The following is a 16,674-nucleotide window of genomic DNA, read 5'->3' on the forward strand; positions in this document are numbered from 1 at the left end:
GACCAGTCTGGCCAATATGGTGAAACCCCGTCTCTACTAAAAACAGCAAAATTAGCCAGGCGTGGTGGTGGGCACCTGTAATCCCAGCTATTTGAGAGGCTGAGGCAGGAGAATTGCTTGAATCTGGGAGGTGGAAGTGGCAGTGAGCCAAGATCGTGCCATTGCACTCCAGCCTGGGCTGCAGAGTGAGACTCTGTCTCAAAGAAAGAAGGAAAAAAGTGCTAAATGTATTATTGTGATATACAGGAGACTAAAATCAAGTATAACTTGAAAAGTAGATCTAGTGACTCATATTAAAAATGAAGAAATGTGTACCCAGAAAATTTTTTAAAAAATTAAATTTATAAAATGAATAAATATAAATGTAAATGTAATAATTACATATATTATATATGTATATACACACAAACATATAGCAATAGAGAAAGAGGAGTATGTGTATACTCACACACATACACGTACATTTCTACAATTTAATATAGTGATTTATACCTAGAATCAAGCAGCTTTTGGGGGACTTGAGGTTTTATAATACAGAAGAGAGAAACTGCAATTACTTTTGACCATTTTGCTCATCTTCTTTTTCTTTTTCTTTTAGATGGAGTTTTTTTGCTCTTGTTGCCCAGGCTGGAGTGCAATGGCACGATCTCGGCTCACTGCAACCTCTGCCTCCCAGGTTCAAGTGATTCTCTTGCCTCAGCTTCCCAAGTAGCTGGGATCACAGACATGTGCCACCACACCCGGCTAATTTTGTATTTTCAGTAGACATGGGGTTTCTCCATGTTGGTCAGGCTGGTCTCGAGCTCCTGACCTCAGGTGATTCTCCTGCCTTGGCCTCCCAAAGTGCTAGGATTATAGGTGTGAGCCACTGCACCCGGCCTTGCTCATCTTTTTCTAAGAAATTCAATAACCCAAGCTAACACAGATTTCATTCTGTTTCAGCAAAAATATCTGCAACATGCTTGCAAACTATCCTTCCCGTCTGTTTACCATTCACCTCTATATTTCATTCATCTCTGTTTTCTGTTCACTTATGTACCATTTCTTTCTGTTTTACCAAGAAATGAGCCCACTGAGATAAAGACTAGTCTAACAAGAACACTGAAAAGCATTCTTTAAGGTGAAAAACAGAAAAAAAAATCCATTTCTGAAGTTCTTTTTAGACCTACTGTTTTGAGCATTGGTTCACAAATTTGCCTGCAAATAGAGTCAATAGAAATTTTTAAAAATAGATCTCAAAACAGACCCAATTATCATATGTTGGATGAGACTCAGTTATCAGTACATGTATTTCCTGGGTGAAAAATATCTTAACGTTACAGCATTAAGTTATGTTATCATTTGAATAGAATTATTTTACATGAGCTAAATGACATTCACTCTATAGTTTTCAGGTAAATCATGAGAACTTACCTAACCATCGATTGGATGTTGCACCATCTGTGTACTTTGATCAATAAGATAACCTACATGGGAAGGTTACCTTTAATTTGGTACATTTTAAGAAATAAAGAAATTTCTGATAATTTTAATTATCAAAAAAGCAAAATGAGGTGTACCATCATTTCAAAACACACCCCAAAGCATCAATGTATTTGTTCAAATAAAGAAATGAACTAAAACAATACAAATATCAGACTCCCAAAGGGTCAAAAACAACCCATAAGCTCAATAGGCCCATCAGCTCAGAACTAATTTTGAGCCCATGTGTCAGTCAGTATTTATTAACCACCTACTATGTGTCAAGCACATGTGGAATTTGTCAGTCTATATTCTAATGCTACAGAACGTTCTTGAAATGGCTAACTCATTTCAAGACCTATGATGACTATAATGTCTGATCACTTGTAAATTCTCTAAATATCTACATCACAGTGGTAAATGCTGTATAAGCAAGACATTCTCAAACACCAGCATATATTATCCCTATTTAACTGACCAAATTGCAAACATTCAGCGTGTTTACATTTGATGTACATTACATGATGTAATGCTGAATGTGTCAGTTGTGCTCATGATTAATGTAAGTTGAACGTCACTATTGTAGTATCTAATTTTCTGAAATGCGAAGGTAAAAATTTTCCTATTTTAACACTTCTGAAATCAAGATGTATTTTATCATTGAGTATAGACTGGGTATGGCTTATATTTACTCTTCCTTCCATCAGCCTCTCCCAACCTAAAAACTAACATTACATTAAATTGATATTCTAGAGTGGAAGATTGTTTAGAAGAAAGAGATAACGGGAGTTTTCCTAAGTAGTTCAATAACCCTATGTATACATCATTCTTCTAAAGTAGGGGAAGGAGAAGATAAATACAAAGATCATCAATGTTCAGTCTGGCTGATAGACAAAACCTAAGTATTATTGCAGAATATCATAGTCCATATTATCAATTTCCAGCAGATGGCATCTCACACTTTTAAGTTAGTCATTGAGGAGCCTATGGAATGTCCTTGCTTGGATAACACATGGAACTCCAAATTGTGCTTGTGTTTCATGAGAGTATATTTGCCAGCACAGTCACCTAGAATGAGAATTTCTGTAACTAGCCTCAGCATGTGGTCACTAAGATTGCCACAAGCATTTAGTATTTTCGGCAGAACCAAAGCATAGTGCATATTTTAATGACAGTGCCTCCTGTTTTAGAATAGTCTGCACAACATAATTATAGGGCAAGGTGGGAATTATGAGTCTTAAACAAGTATTGTAGGTGGGGGTAACATGTGTATTAAAATAACCAAAACCACGGGCTCTGCTTTTCTGCAGATAAGCCTCACACAGCTATGATTCACAGCAGGGTACAGCTGCATCTTTCTGGAGAAAATCCTGCAGTATTTAACTGTGCCTTCTGAGAGATACTCAATTTTTCCACTTTTATTAAAACTTCCATTACAATAATATTTGTTTTTGGTACTTTAATGAATCATTTTTAAACATATATTAACATATGAATCTTTGTATCCTAGGCAAACTTGAGAACCAATGCTCAAAACAGTAGGGTTAAAAGGAACTTCAAAAATTGATTTCTTTTCTATTTTTCCTGTTAGATTCTTTTCAGTGCTATTAATGGGACAGTATCTATCTGAGTGAGCTGATTTCTTTGGGGAACAGAATGAAATGGTACAGAGGTAGATGGTACAGAGGTGAACAGAGAACAGAAGTGAATGGAAAACAGAAGTGGAGGGTAATATGTGAGCATCTCACAGATATTTCTGCTAAAGCAGAATGAGATCTGTACTACATCGGGTTAATGAATTTCTTAGAAAAATATTGAGTAAAATGTTCAAAAGTAATTTCAGTTTATCTCATGTTGTCTAACAGTCACTTGAAGACGAAAGAGAAATTTCATGTGTCTATAGCTAAGCATGGCTTTTTTTTTTTTTACACCATATTTTATTAGACTGGCATCTTCACCTCGTTCTTAGTCAAATTGTTCAAGATGGCTCTTTCTCAGCATTCTATTTGTTCTTAAATGTCAACTAAATATGTTAACAAGCATATCAACAAGAATAAGTAAAGCCTCATTTGGTTCAATTAACACTAAATCAGCAAGTGATTTCACTGAAATCAGTGATTTCAAGATGAAAGGACGCATTTGAGCTACACTATGTCTTCAGCTTGATCGAAATTCACAAAAGCTCCTAAAATCAAAGTGGAGGGATATCACATTTTAAGATAATAGAACTCTAAGTTATATTTTTAAGTTTAAAAGACATCATAGAAATGGTGCATAACAAAATGCTAACTGAATGTCCCAAAGAATAGAAACAAAAGCAGTTCACATTGGAAGCTACTTTAGATAAGTTTTGATGCTGTAATGAAGGCAAAAATCAAGTAAATTACTTCTTTTGGAAGAGATAACAAAATTTGTCAGCTGAATAAATGTGAGAATTGAAATAAAACCTATAAATGAGTCCATTTTGACAGAATGCTGGTATCAAAAATCTACAATGAATTACCACTTCTATTCAAATGATATAATGCTGTAATTTTAAGATATTTTTCACCCAGGAAATACATGTGCTGATAACTGAGTCTAATCTACCAATTAGATGATGGACAAAAATGCTGACTTGTGGTTAGCATGAGCTGAAAAACAAAAGACATTTTTTATTGAAATGTCTAGAGCATCGTTACAAATATAGGTCTGAAGTTCAAGAGAAGTTGGAAGTAAGCTTTATCCAAGAGTCTGCCATGCAGAAATAAGAGTTTAAAACTCTGGAATGGGAAAATTTCTGAGATAGAAAGTATAGAGAAAGAAATGGAGAGTAATGGGAACCACTGGGTAATAGAACTTGGGTTAGGTAATCGTTTTATCTGCCTTTTGCTTTTCTATAATGTATATGACTACAATTTCTGTAGAGTGAGGCCAACTATACTACGGGTGAATTTAATAATAAATTATAAGAAAAATGTTCCCCCACTGTATTCACATTACATGAATCTTAGCATCCCTTGTACATCCCTAGTACTTCCTAAAAACTGAAGGAGAAACTAATTATAATGTATTTATTGGTATTGACTGTGAAATATTTTTTCCCCAGATGCTTGATTTTTCACTTTCCCTTATCAGTCAATGACCAAATTCTTCTAAGGATAAAATAAAGATTGTTTGATGTTTTACATTAAACAAAAACTAATGTAACTCTGCCTAATTAAATGGCTCTTCTCTAATCCTTCCCAGTCAGTTCTGACAAAAACAAAAATTTAGAATATTGAACAAATGAATAGTCTTCCTACGTAGTATTTTTCTATTTCAATTACAGCCAGTGAAAATGTACAAACTGGATTAACTACAGGAGAGATGATTATCTGTCTTTTAAATCAGTAATGTTTAGGATTACCTAGGGATATAAGTAATAAGTAGTCCCTATGAATCAGGAGGAAAACTTAAGTCTTTTTTATTCCCAAATGGAGCCCCAAAATGACTGGCCATAAGCAAAATGGCACTGTGTGCTCCTTTGTTCCCCACCCTCAACTCCCTCCTTCCATTCTGACCCTTCTCCTCTACTCCACACCATCAAAAACCTGCTCCCATATCTCATATTCACACTACAAAATACATGAAACAACTTTATGCAAAGTTCATCAGGGTGGGCAGAGAGGATGGGGAAAGGCATAGTTGAATCTTATCTTGGATAAAATCGAACTAAAAACATTGAACACTAGTGGCGAGATTTGTAGCAACTACCCATGTTACGAACATTTGGGCATGGAGAGAAGTTCAAGAAAATCTTGTAGAGTTTCATTGAGTTAGACGGGGCAAAACGGGGGATGAAGGCATTGTTATGGCAGACAGCAAAGAAAGGAGGAACCAAAAGATTTCAAATCTAATTTTGCAAATGATTTGGGGCAGAGATATGTCAGTCTGCACTCACTACACTATTTCCCCCATGGTTTATTTTATAATCCACTGAGAGCAGATTGTTTATAAATCTCTGTTATACACTAGTTACCTTTTAAATGTTTACCCTTAGAAGGACTGTAATGCTGTTCCTAATTTACATTTATCATTATTCTGTCACCATTTATGTAAAATTGACTAAGGTGTTTTCAGGAATCTACTGGAAACCATGAGCAATGTAAATTGCCAAGGTGTCAGAAATGTAGGAGGGCTAATTCTATGATCTTACCATTCGTACTTTATATCTGCTCTATTTGGACAAACTTATGGAAGGAAATACACTTTACTTTTCCATAGAAGAAATTAAACACTCGTGCATTAATATGTCACATACAAGAGTTCAATGCCTGCACTGTAGTTCCACCGCATATTAACGGGTGATTCCATTCTCTGAACAAAGCCGACTGCAGACAGAGTTTTCTTCCTCTCTAGTCAGACATCCCCTACCTGAGGCACCAGGATCTTGTTCAGCACTTGAGTCCAGAAACAGCAAATTCAATCTAGCCGTGGCAGGCCGAGGGTAAATTGGAATGCCAACTCCAGACCGGGATTCAAAACCACGAGCCTCTGGAAATAAAGCTTGGACTTGGAGAAATGACACCAACCTCAAGCCAAGAAATCTCACCCAGTTTATTTAACAGCTTTCAGTGCACAGTGAATACAGATAACCAGGAACATCACTCCTGTTTTAGTTTAAAGCATATCCAACTAAGAACTTAATGTAAGGTGCTGTAAGAATGAGAACATCACGCTCTTCTCTGGGTCCTCGGTCTTTGAGATATTTTGGGGTCACCTGATTGCAAAATGTAGCAGCAACTTTCTTTTCTGGTGTGCTAAGATAGTTTTATCTCATTTGTCTACCTGTCAAGGCTAGTCTCATGCATTAGCTGTAGCTACAATAGGAAAATAAAATGGATACTGCAGATATTCTATAAATGTATCTAAGTCTATATCTTTCTATCTACTTATCTCTATCTTTTGGTCTACCTATTGTCAGTCTATCTGTTCACCTATGTATGTATGTATGTATGTATGTATGTATGTATGTATGTATGTATGTATCAATCAATCAATCAATCAATCAATCAATCAATCATCTATCTCTTCAGATCCTCACTACACCATCATCTCTGGCTCTTCAGAAATCCCCCCAAAGTATCAGAGACAGGAGGAACAGGAGTCGAACCACACCTCAGACCTGACAAACCTGGATTAATTTCCTCATTTTTCTATACCTCTTCCATCCTGTTTCAGGAAAGCCACCCCAACCTCTCACTTTATTCATTATAAAATAGGCAGTGTGGAAATTCAGAAAGATAATGAAATATAATGAAGTTCACTGGTGTCTTAGAAAACGTTTTTTAAATCTTATCAAAACTTGAAATTCTACGTGAAATCAGTGTTTATTTTGTCTAAAAAAGATTTTAGCCACACTAGTTATGAAATGGTTTGTCTATTTGTGTGAGTGTCATATAAATAGGCTTCATTCGTTTTTTTAATAGACGTAACTTGGAATTCCTGGATTTTGGGGAAGAGAACACTATCTGAATCTGGTGGGGTGCAGTTGAATAATGATAGCCATAGAGATGATATCGATAGTGATGATATCTATTTGTTAGGTGTTCAGTCTGTGCCAAGAATGATGTTGAGCTTTACAATGTATTATTTTAATTAATTGAACATTCTAAAAGTTGATCTTATACACTTTTTAAATTTCCTCTATTAACTGCCAACATTCAGCTTCTGAAGCCAGTAAGGGATGCCATATCAACTCATCATCTGTTTTTTTCTCATACCTTAATGAATGATTTACCTTCATTCAATTAGTGGACACAAGTTACAACTGGTGGCAGAACTCATTAATTTGCGGAGCCACTGGACCAAGGGAAGAACTAACCAAATTAAAATGGTAAACATTTCACACTTAACAAGCAGGATAATGAATTACTTACTCATGTCTTCATTAGCTACTATATGGAAACTTGCCAGGCAGTGATATGCTTCATAAATAATCTTTTATTTTGACATTTAGTATTCTTGGTTTTTTTTTTTTTTTTTTGAAGGCAATAATGTTGCCTCTTCAGGTAAATAATGGTACATTCTCTGTCTTATCTGTAGATAAGATAATAATGTACCATTATTTAATAAATTCTAGCTGAATCTTGTGGATTGTTGTCATGTTCACAATCCACAATTGTTGTTTATTCCCAATCCTTTCTTTAAAAAATATGTATTTATTGACAGAAAAAATACGTATTTGTTGTGTACAACATGATGTTTTGAAGTATACATACATTGTGAAATGGGTAAACCTAACTAGTTAACATATATATTACTTCACATAGTTACCACTTTTGTAGTGAGAACACAAAACATTCGTTCTCTTAGTATTTTTCAAGAATACTATTGATTGCCACTAGCTGTAGTTACCATGCTGTACAATAGATCTCTTGAACTTATTTTTTTCTGCGTAATTTTGTAATTTCCTATTTTTTCGCAAACATTTCCTCAACCACCGCTCTCAACTACCCCAGTCTCTGGTCACTTACATTCTACTCTTTCCTTCTATAACGTCAACTATTTTAGATTCCACATATGAGTGAGATCACATGGTATTGGCTCTTCTGTGCCTGGCTTACTTCACTTAACATAATGTTCTCCAGGTTCACCCATGTTATTACAAATGACAGAATTTCCTTCATGTTTATGGCTGAATAGTACTCCATTGTGTATATATACCACATTTTAAAAAACCCATTCATCTGTTGATGGACACACATTGATTCCATATCTTGGCTATTGTGAATACTGCTGCAACAAATATGAGGGTTCAGATATCTCTTCTACATACTGACTTCATTTCTTTTGAGTATACACTGGGTAGTGGGATTCCTGAATCACGTGTAGTTCTATTTTTAATTCTAGTTATTTATATTTCTTGAGCACCTGTGTGCATGACACCGTACTAAGTAATTCAAGTATGTTATCTCTTTGGACAGCACAGAACCCCTGTGTCATAGGCATCGCTGTCATCCTCTTCATTTTACAAATGGCAACAAGAGATACTTAGTCATTTAGTAAGATACAGCTAGCAAAGAGCTGGGATGGGAACTTGGGCTGTATTTGCCTTCCTAAGGGCAGGGGTTTCACAGCTTATAAGAAATGAAGGAAGTTTGAAAACTCCTGGTGTTGAGGACAATCTAGTAACTTTTCTGGGCTCATCTTTTTCCAAACAGGTTTGTCTCTTGCTCTGGTATAGTTCTGTCATATTTTTCCAATTACTCAATCTTCACAGAGGGAGGCCCAATGCAGCCATTCTTCCACAATACATTTATACATTTCTTTTCATAAGTTTGCCTACAATGGTAGATCATTTGTATGTTTTTAACTTTTTTTTTTTTTTTTTTTTTTTTTTTTGAGATGGAATTTTGCTCTTATTTCCCAGCCTAGAGTGCAGTGGCACAACTTTGGCTCACTGCAACCTCCGCCTTCCAGTTTCAAGCGATTCTCCTGCCTCAGCCTCCCAAGTCACTGGGATTACAGCTACCCGCCACCACACCCAGCTAATTTTTTGTATTTTTAGTAGAGACGGGTTTTCGCCATGTTGGTCAGGCTGGTCTCGAACTGCTGACATCGTCATCCACCCGCCTCGGCCTCCCAAAGTGCTGGGATTACAGTCGTGAGCCACCACCGTTCCCAGCCCTGTGTTTTTAAATTTGTTGAGTGTCCTAGTACATTAATTAGAAAGTCCAGCATGCTCCATAAGCACTGTGTTGGATTGTTATCTCTCTTTAGCATTAATTAAGCACATATATTCAGCATACAGAAAGGGGCTTTCATATCTGTGAATCAATGCAATGAAATCTACCAGTTATACATGAAAGACACTGTCTTTGAACCACTCTTTCACGGGTTTGCAATGAAACATTGATGCAATTGGAAATTTCATACAACAGATATTTAAACTGTGAAACCTAGTTGACGATATGCTTATTTCATATGCAACAGTGATACTTTGCATTCATCATCATTAGGCTACATAGTTGGAATTACTTCTTGATTTGGCATAGAGGGGCATGGTTGGCAGCATTTAGTTAAACTTACTACTACTTCTAATGATTAATAACAGGTATAAGCATGATAGGTTTTCAGGGTAATGCTCATTTACTGTGTTAATAGAATAGATTAAATTTAACTGTTTCGTGGGGACATTGACCCCAAAACTTGCTTCAATTAGTGTATGCCTGTAGCTATCTAAACTAGCTGGGCACCCAGGTATTAGTAACCTGTAGTAACCTGTTGCTTTGGCTTTTGTTTGTTTTAATATTATTTTTAATGGGTAAATGTGTATATATATACACACACACATATATATATGTGTGTGTGTATATATATATATAACTCCTGTGTTATAGGCATTGCTGTCATCCTCTCCATTTTCCAAATGGCAACAAGAGATACTTAGTCATTTAGTAAGATGCAGCTAGCAAAGTTCTGGGATGGGAACTTGGGCTGTATTTGCCTTCCTAAGGGCAGGGGTTCCACAGCTTATAAGAAATGAAGGAAGTTTGAAAACTCCTGGTGTTGAGGATGATCTAATAACATTTCTGGGCTCATCTTTTTCCAAACAGGTTTATGTATATATACAAATATATATATATATATAAATATGTACAAATATATAAAAATATATTTATATAAAAAGTATATAGTATATATATTTAACTTTAAGTTCTGGGATACATATGCAGAACATGCAGGTTTGTTACATAGGTATACATGTGCCATGGTGGTTTCGTGCACCTATCAATATTTTTAACAAACCATCGACTTGCTCTTTTATATGACCATCACATGCTTTAAAAATGGGACAGTTGGCCAGGCGCAGTGGCTCACGCCTGTAATCCCAGAACTTTGGAAGACTAAGATGGGCGGATCACCTGAGGTCAGGCATTCAAGACCAGCCTGGCCAACATGGTGAAACCCCGTCTCTACTAAAAATACAAAAATTAGCCGAGCATGATAGTGGGCATCTGTAAACCCAGCTACTCAGGAGGCTGAAGCAGGAGAATCACTTGAACCCAGGAGGCAGAGGTTGCAGTGAGCCCAGATCACATCACTGCACTCCACCCTGGACAAGAGCGAGGCTCATCCAGGGGGAAAAAAAAAGAGACAGTCAATGGCATCATCTATCTACAATCTTAAGTGTAAAGCAGCTTGCTAAAGGAGAAATATTAATCAAATATCTAAAGCAGAACATTTTATTCAACCACCACAAGAATTAAAAACAGCAAATAATGACGGAGCACCTACAAGAAACATCCAAGGTAGTTTTTTAAGAACTCGGTTTCTCTTTTTCTTTCTGTCTATGCAACTGTGAAATACAAGGGTAGAGATTTGCTAGAATTAATTTTCTGTGGCACTGGTCACTTGCAAGTTTGACATGCCTTCAAAATGGGAAAATACCAAAATGGTTGTTTGGTTTTCCTGAAGGCTACAAAAAAAGGGTGTGTGTTTCTACAACTGGATAAATGATCATTTCTATTTTTCATGAAAAAATAAATCCAATAAAACAGAGTAAGTATCTCATCCAGCAAACCCATTAATGGCGCATCTATGTGAGTAAAACTCTAAGTCACTATTGTTAGTGGGCTTTGGTCAGACGGGAAGGGGAGAAGGGAAATAAATGAAATTGGAGATTAGGAAGTAACAAAAGAAGAGAAATAAAAACCAGGCTTCTGTAACTTTTGATCACTGTTAAACACGGCAGGATCCACAATTATAAAGGGAAGCAAATCTCAGAGAAATGTGAGGGTGACACGTCTGTACTATACACTGAGTAATTTCCCATGGAACAAAAAAGGGAAAGTTTATTTTACTATGAAATAATGTACTCACTTGGCTGACTTGCCAGCAAAGCAATAGAAAAACTAGACAATCCATGTCTGCTCCACGAATAAGATATTGGGGAAGTTTTCTAAGCAGAAGAAGGGGGTCTGAATCTAAACCCCTTCAGAAACTATCTTCAAATATTATGAAGAGCAGTCTACCTCGGGACCTCAGAGCCAACAGTTACTTTTCCCTCAAAAGTGCTCAACCTTAAAACAAGTTGTTTAATTCAAGCATGTTTGTGAACAGAACTTGCTTTATGAATAATCGTGGGAGACAACATTGATTTCACCTGGTGTAATCTGAATTTAACAACCTTCCTGGCCGGGCGCAGTGACTCAAACCTGTAATCCCAGCACTTTGGGAGGCCAAGGTGGGTGGATCACGAGATCAAGAGATCGAGACCATCCTAGCTAACGTGGTGAAACCCTGTCTGTACCAAAAACACAAAAATTAGCTGGGTGTGGTGGCGTGTACCTGTAGTCGCAGCTACTCAGGAGGCTGAGGCAGGAGAATCTCTTGAACTTAGGAGGCAGAAGTTGTAGTGAGCCAAGATTGGGCCACTGTGCTCCAGTCTGGTGACAGAGCAAGACTCCATCTCAAAAAAAAAAAAAAAAAAAAAAAGTCCTCCCCAAAAAGATTATTCCACCTTCAACATATATTCTATATATTTTCTAATCTGAGTTCTTTTTTTAAATTTATGTTTTATTATACTTTAAGTTCTGGGGTACATGTGCACAATGTGCAGGTTTGTTATATAGGTATACGTGTGCCATGTTGGTTTGCTGCATCCATCAACTCGTCATTTATGTTAGGTATTTCTCCTAATGCTATCCCTTTTCCAGTCCCCCACCTCCCGACAGGCCCTGGTGTGTGATGTTCCCCTCCCTGTGTCCATGTGTTCTCATTGTTCAACTCTCACCTATGAGTGAGAACATGCAGTGTTTCGTTTTCTGTCCTTGTGATAGTTTGCTGAGACTCTAAATTTCTATCCATTGATAAATTGTTTTTAAAAAATCTTTTGTTTTCTCTAGAAAGTTCAACGCAAATGGCATCACTTAGGAGGAAAACGCAGTTGCTAGCTGAGCATTTCAATGAGTTGCCAAGATGAAAGCTGGCTGAGTACAGCTCCATGAGAAAATGCTATCCAAGTAGGTTTTGCCAAGACGAAGAGAAGGGTATGTCCAAAGCAGAAGCAGGAAGTTCTAAGGGGAGACGAGTGCAACAATACCTCCACAATTAGTTGGTGGAGGAATTAGCAGATTTTTTAAAAGGAGGCCACTTTCTAATTAGTCTATATGACTCAGAGTATCATCTTCTAACTCCCTTCTCTAGATGTCTCATAGACTGACCAATGATTTCTCAATAATGTATTCACACTACTTTCTCTATGTACACTTAAGCACAAGCTCATTGTAAATAGGTCATTGTGACTCCAACCTTCTTTCACGTATGTTTCTGGTTCAGAGTATGGGACAGCATACCTGGGAGTACCAGTCTTGTGGAAAGGCCAATCATGCCTTGGGAAAAGGCAACGCACTTGGAGAGACAGGATGCTGAAATGGGAAGTGTGCATTCTTCCCAATTTGTAATGGGGTGATGTCTACACATGAACCAGGTTCTGTTGTTCATATTCTTCGGAATCCTCAGCTCCCAGTCTTTACATGGCTTATGGTGAGGACCACCAGTCTAAAACTAGAAATTGTGGGTAGCCCAGAACTACATTTACACAGTACCTTTACAGCTACCTCTTTCTTGAGATTTCTTGGTGCTGCTAGGCTTAACCCCAGAGATCTGGGGCAATGAGGTACAATTCTCTTGCTGTACTAGAAATAAGAGATACAGACAGAGCTACTCAGTGGGGAAAAGAAGGAAGTTTATTAATTTAAAAAAGGAAGCCGACTCATTAATTTTGGCCGATTGTCTTAGCGACATTGTTTCTATGAATTTGTTTTTTCAGTGGTGAAAATTGATTTTCTATGAACAATCTATATCCAGATCGCAAAAGAAATTGGACAAGTTGGTTGTCTAGAGTTAGAAAAAAAATGAGCCTTCGTAAATGCAAAGTTAAAGATACCATTTAGAGGCCAAGCCAGTAACCTTGGCTGCATCAGCACCATGCTGTAAACCAACTGAGTTGAAGGGGATATTTCAAAGAAATAGGAAATTGAATTAACGGGTGCATTCCATTCTTTAGTACCAATAAAAGCCTGTGTAAGTTGAAATAGAAGGGATTCTCGCATTGTCACCAGCAACAGTGTGATATGAGGCATACACCCCAATATCTCTGGATCTATTTCAGTATCAGTAATATATTGATATTATTCATTAGCCTCTGCTGAGATGTAGGGAGGCAGAGAAGAGAGAAATTGTGGTGGGGGGAAGGAAATTCTAAAACATAAATCTTCAATCTTTAGAAGAAAATCATTATGCAAATTCCATCTCCATCACTATTGTTTTAACTATTATCATCTGTGATTCACCCAACTGGTAGACTTTCTGCAACCTTTCTACAACACTGAACATTTTCCCAAATTCCTGAAACTCACAGGAATAAAAACAAATTGGTTAGCAAATTTCTTACTTAAAAGAGATTGAAAGGAAAATTGCACAAAAAGATGGTTTGTTTTCTTCTTCAGTTGTGTTGCAAATAGTTCCCCCAATGAAACCTTGGAATTTCCTCCAGTCTGTTCCCCATTACCTCTGTGGGAAAATTGTGAAAAATCAATCTGTTTTCTGCATAACCGTATACATCCCATCATTTGAGGAATGTCAAAAGCAAACCCCAACGACTGACAATATCAATCTTTTCCCTCTATTTTCCAAGTTTAATTTCAGCAGTAGTTACAAAGAATAAAGGAAAGTGCAGGCTGAATATCATTATACCCGAGGCAATTGCAGATTTTAATAAGAATTATATAAAACAGGAGGATGTGTTCTCTTTATAGCTGATCATATCTTTGACCTTGAGAGTCACATAAGCTTCCTATGACTATGAGATTTTTCAAATGTCAGTGAAGAATGTGGGATCACGCAGGCAGAACCCAATGCCTTTCCTCTAGTTGACAATGAAAATGTAGATAATGCCAGGCCAAGGTTGAAATTTTTGAGAGAAAAAAATAAAAAGATTCCAGAGAAATGTAATGATTGGTAACATTTGATGTAATCCTATAAAAGAGTTAGGGCTCAGGGATTTATTACGTCTTCTGTCTTAAACTTGTATTGCCACAAAGGAGCTTTGGGGTAAGAGTTTCTTTTTGTTAAGATAAGCTTGTCATGAAAACCAAATTTTCCTAATTTTATACGACTTTTTCTTCAAAGTACTTTATTTATAAAGATTTTATTAGATGGTTTTATATTTTTGTAAGAAAATATAAATGCTGGGAACTTCATGGTGTTTGGAAAGCAAGAGATGTAAAAGAAAGAAAAAAAATTCAATATAGTTTCAGTCGGAGAATATCTACCACATGACTTTTTTTTTAACTTGAAGTTAATAGTTTCCTCTAATCATTTTGTTCTCTCGACATCTCTCATCCTATTCTTCCAGGGAAACAAAAGAGAAAACCTCTGGCCTTAGCTGCCTCTTCCTAAAACGAACAAAGCCTTTTGAGGCGATTACTATTTTTCAAACCACTGTGGAATCCTTACCTATGTTCTTATGTTCTGGTCATGAGGGAAGATGGTACAACATCTACAGTAGAGTAACAAAATTGGGTGTTTCGATTTTCAAGCCAGAGGGTCTCCATTTAGTCATGGTGCTGCTTTCTATGATGTATATCCAAACTAATTACTTTGAGATTCTTAGACAATAATGTATATTCAATTTTCCTCAAAGTGCACATCGTTCCACATTATTAAACTATGAGAAGCCCATATAACTCTGAACTAGGTGTTTTTTGCCTAAGTCTGCTTCCAGATCATCCATAATCTCCTTATGCACTTAGGCAAGCTGTTGAACCTCTCTGATACCCTATTTCCCTATCTATATAAGGGAGATGATCATCTTGCTTTCCAAAATGTATCACTGTGAGCACTAAAGGGGATCATTTGTTTGTAAAACTTAGTACTTGACCATATGGTAAGCATTCAATGTTAGACGAAAATATACAGTTAGAATATAATTTTATAGTTATTTTCATCTGACATTTATTGAATGGTCTGGGAGGATCGTTTGACTTTCTTCTGTTGACACTCTAAATTCCAGTGTCTGGACAGGTAGGGCATTAGTAGAAATCATAGCAAATGGAATACACAATGTATGATTGATCAACCATGTTACATATTTTAACTTTGATAATCATCTCTGGAAGCAAGAGTCTCAACTAGAAGACTATTGAAGATCCTTAGATTCTATGCAAAGCAAAATGACCTCATTTCATTTACGTTAGAAAAAAAAAAAACCCTCTCTGAGTGCACGGTGTTTCCTTTTCATTAAAGATGATTCTTTCAGATAACATGCTTTTCCAGACTCCAACTATCAGAAGTACACTGGAGAGGTCATCAGCAAAATGGACTTCAATAAATTTAAATCAAAAGAAAAAAATGTTTTTGCTCTGTCCTTTTAGCCCTTCCCTATCCCCAAGTCTGAAGAGCAGTGACCTTTCCAGCTGGGGCAGGGACAGTGGTTTTAGTGGTTGATGAGTGGAATCTGAGACCTGTCATAAACCTCCATCATCATGCAGCTGTGGGAGGGATCACCCCACTCCTATGCAGCACATGGGCTTTCTAAATAATCTTTCCACCAGCCCTAGACCTTAGCACAAAGGGAGCTTTTCTTCACCTCGTCTAAGGGAGTCACTGTTCTTAGGTTAAAGTGTTGGACCAGATTAACTAGCAGGGTCCCCAAGTGCCAAACTATGCACAAGCATAATGAATGGGCAACAGGAAAAAGTTTGATTCTCCATTTCTATAAACACCATTTCTTTCTTGGCATCCATTCTACAAATTCCACTAAGCGTGGACCTCTCTGCAGAGATATAACTATGGAGCATATCCACAAAACGCTCTATGCATAGCCATGGAGGTGTGTTCACTGTACCCACACTTCCCTAGAACACCATGAATTTAAGCCTTTCACTTCTTTGCTGTCTTGATGTTTCATTTTACTTTCCTGTGCAAGACTAGCCCTCCTCTCTTTTCCTCTCTTTCCTCTCCTTCGTTTTTTCTTAGATCATATAAAACTGTAAAAATAAAACAAAAGAGAAACACATTTGCCTCATTTTCAAGTAGGAAGGAGACTAGCCTCAAGACAGGGAGACTCCCTTACAGCCAAGATGACTGACAAATTCTTGTGGCTTTCTCCAAAAGTCAAACCAAAATCCAACCAGCAGCCAGGCTTCGTTCTGGCAACCTTGCTTTGCCTGGAAATGAATGCAA

This window comes from Rhinopithecus roxellana, chromosome 19 (genome assembly GCF_007565055.1).
Source record: "Rhinopithecus roxellana isolate Shanxi Qingling chromosome 19, ASM756505v1, whole genome shotgun sequence".
In the NCBI taxonomy this organism is placed as follows: Eukaryota; Metazoa; Chordata; class Mammalia; order Primates; family Cercopithecidae; genus Rhinopithecus; species Rhinopithecus roxellana.